This window comes from Petaurus breviceps, unplaced genomic scaffold (genome assembly GCF_028583685.1).
Source record: "Petaurus breviceps papuanus isolate PSGF00001 unplaced genomic scaffold, PetGlider_PUasm1.0 91133, whole genome shotgun sequence".
Lineage (NCBI taxonomy): Eukaryota > Metazoa > Chordata > Mammalia > Diprotodontia > Petauridae > Petaurus > Petaurus breviceps.
Window position 1 is genome coordinate 3,092,351 of NW_027187419.1, and position 3,718 is coordinate 3,096,068.

The window sequence follows — 3,718 nt, forward strand, 5'->3', positions numbered from 1 at the left end:
TATTTTGACTAAGGCTGATCCCTATGCCTGGCCTCGTACATGAGGCCTTTCTTCATCTCCCTGGCTGTTAGCTGTTCTCCCTCACTCCTACCCTTTGAAATAGTTTGTGTATATGTGTGTCTGTCTGTCTGTATATGTATATACACATACATATAAATGTATGATGAATATGTTTAAGCATCTATGTTTGTATTTACTTGTCTACATGTGTTGTTTCTCCTCTGTAGACTGAAAACTCCTTGTAAGCAGACTGTTTTAATTTTTGTCTTTATATTTCCAGACACTTGTATTTTCCAGAGACCAAGAACAGTGCTTGGTACACAAAAGGCGCTTAATAAAGACTTGTTGAATTGAGTTGAATTGTGCTTGATTTATTTGGAGAACCATGGAATACTACTTGAGTTTTCAGATCACTGGTCCAAGCAAGTCAGAGCCAACATCCCTTGCTGCTCATGCTATGTGGCACTGCCCAAGCCCCAAAGGCCCCTGGGGGACAGGAATGGATGGCAAGTACTCCAGGGTCACCTTCTGTTCCATTTCTGCTGACTTCCTCTCAGTTCAATGTCATCTCCAGATTTTCCTGGGCCACGCTCTGGTGGGAGCCCTTGGCATGTTGGCTGGGGGACCCGCCTGGGTGAGTGGGATGGTGTCAGGGTGCAGCTGAATCAGAGCACAAGAATTTGCATGTGGCATATGGTATCATTAGTGCTCTTTGTTGAATGCAAGGTGCCACATCGAGGCAAGGCAGGCCGGCCACCCGGCTCCTGCTTCTCTGCAGTCAACTAGAAAGTCAGGAAACGTGGTCGGTGACCAGAGAAGCAGATGGCTGTGAATATCATGTGTATACAATATTTATGAAATGTGAGCTGAACGGAGCTATGGCTGAGGCTCCCATCCCAAGCAGAGCAATTCAGTTCTGTGCAACGAACAAGATTGTAATTGGGGTAGTTCCAATTTACTAACCATTTGCAAAAGATTACATACCTCTCACATATTATCCTCTCCTAATCTTACTTTAATGAACACTACTCTATCTGGATGTATAATTTCAGGGCGGGGGGGAGAAAAAAAACAATTTCCAGACTAGAAGGCAAAGCTGTAGCTAATACATTAACATCCAAATTAGAGAGAGGGAGAATAATTGGGAGATCTATAGCTAAAGTAATTTAAAGGCTCCCATCCTGCTCTGTAGCGGGCAAAGATAAAGCAGAGCGGCTCCTGATTAAAAAAAAAAAAAAACAAGCCTAAGAGGGTGGGGTTGTGGAGTTTCAGTCAAAGATTGCTTCATTAACCTGGGCCACTGGTTCTCCTTGCTGGGTAAGACCTAAGGAGAGTGGAGACCAGATGTGCTTCATTCCCCATTGGTGGGAATGGGCCTATCCTGTATCAGGAGGGAAGGGATTTAAATAGAAGGAACAAATTCTCTTTCAGAGAGTAAGATCTGTTCTTATGCATCACTTCTCTAAAAACATTAACTAAGAGTCAATAGCTGGAAGGAACTTCAGTACATACCATGTAGTCCAACCCCCTCATTTGACAGAGAAGGAAACTGAGGCTCAGAGGGGTTATAGCTTGACAATGTATATGAAGCTAATTAGAAGCAGAACGGAAATTTAAACCTAGCAACTAGGTGGCACAGTGGATAGAGTGCTGGACTAAGGTCAAGAAGACCTCAGTTTGAATAATTCTTCAGATGCTTAATAGCTGTACCATCCTGGGCAAATCACTTAACCTTTCTCAGCCTCAGTTTCCTCATCTGTAAAATGTGTTAGAGTTGAAGGCCTCTAATATCCTTTCCTCTAAATCTATGACCCTATGACACCCCTCCACCCCCACCCCCCAGCACAGTTATTTTTATCCCATCACAGCTAGGATTCTCCATCTGTTTGTATTAGGTTGGATATCCTGCCCAGAGAGAAGAAGAACAAAATGACCACTAACAAGCCATTATAGCTTTATGAACTAGAAGGTACCAGGGCAAGTAGGTTGTTGCAATGGTCTCTACACAGGTCTCTCTTCTTCACTTGGAGATATAGACCTTCTTTGTTTCCTAAACAATTCAAGAATTAGTGCCCAATGTCCTTGGTGCTCACAAGTACTCTGGGGGTTCATGATCCTACATGGCCAAGATGTGATGATAGTTCCATCACAGCATTATTTTGGGATCAACCAAATGGATTAATAAAGACATCTTCAGACCAAGACACTATTCTTTCTACACCTGCAATCTTGAATTAAGAGCAAAGGTTGGCTATGGTTTTGAGCTCTTCTTGATCTCCCATTCCCAGCATTCTGGAATCCACCACTCCTGGAGATGATTGGGAATAAGTACATATGGCAGCCAGCAGGAGGACTTAACAATGCATCATAAGTAGATGCTTTCTCCATATGCTGTTCTGGGCCTTTGGGGAAGAGCGCTATCTTGGGAATAAAGCACCTGTTGTCCTATGGTGATGCGAGACCAAATGAATGAATCAAGTCTCTTGCCCAGTTTTGAGACCAGCTGCAAAAGTCTCTGGCATCCATTGGCATCACTGGGGGAAAAACTGTTCTATCTTTCATTTGCCTGTGAGCATTGGCTAGACTCAGATGGCTTTTGTGTTTCTCTTAGAGCTAGTTAGGAAAGTCTTCTGTACCCAATGAGCTCTCACTGTTGATAATTGACTGACTAACTTCCCTAGAGATCCTTAAAGAGGGGCAGATTGCCATCTGTCTGAACTGATTTTGGTTTGGTTCCATTTGGAGTCAGAGGATTAGCCCTGATAACATCTCAAAGCTTCTAGCCAAAGGAATCCATAGATTTGTCATCTGTTATCTGCCATAAATGAAGATGAGGCCAGTGATTCCCCATCATTTGGGAGTATACTTTGAATTATTTTTCCATCAAGGAATGGTTTTGTTTTTCACTATCCATATACTGTTTTCATTCCTCTATCCCCAACTTTACTGGTGGTAATGGGGTTAACCTGCTTTATGAAAGAAGTCAGATAGGAGGAACTTCCCGAGAGTAAGGGTTGTTCTTAAACAAAAAACTCCAAGAAGATTCATAGGATGTCAGAGCTGAATGACACCTTAGCAGCTATTTACTTCAGTTCCCTAATTTGGCAGATAAGGAGACTTGCCATCGGTAGCATGTATTTACAAGATGCCTCGCAGGAGTTCGGGTGTGCATCGTAGGCTTCTGTGAATGCCAGTTACAGTGCAACTTTCCTTCCTCCAGGCTGGTTCCAGCCATAGATAGAACTCTGGGGTTCAATGTGGATGGAACTCTAACGTGCAGCCAGTGAACGCTCAGTCAGATCTCTTCTAGCTGCGGCTGATTGGTTGTGGCTGAGCTCCTGCCTCTGACTCTACCTCCCTTGACTCCCAAGTCAGATGCATAGTGGCATAGTGGCTGTGAGGCATCCTTTCCTGGGCACAGAGGAGCTTCATGAATTTAAAGGGAAAGATGTGAAGGAGGCAGGACAGGGTCCCAAAGGAAGTACAAGAGTCATGGACCACCCTCAGGAAGCATCTTAGTTCTGACTGCAGATGTTACAAGCTTTGGGCCATACCAGACAATCTCCCCACTCTCCACTTCATTTAAACAGTTCCTCTCTACATCTCCTCCCCTGCTTTTCCCTGACACTGTCCTGGTGCAGGCCCAGTACCTGGGCTATTGCAGTAGACTTCTGGTTGGTCTCGCTGCCTCCAGTCTCTTTTCTCTCCAGTCCATCCC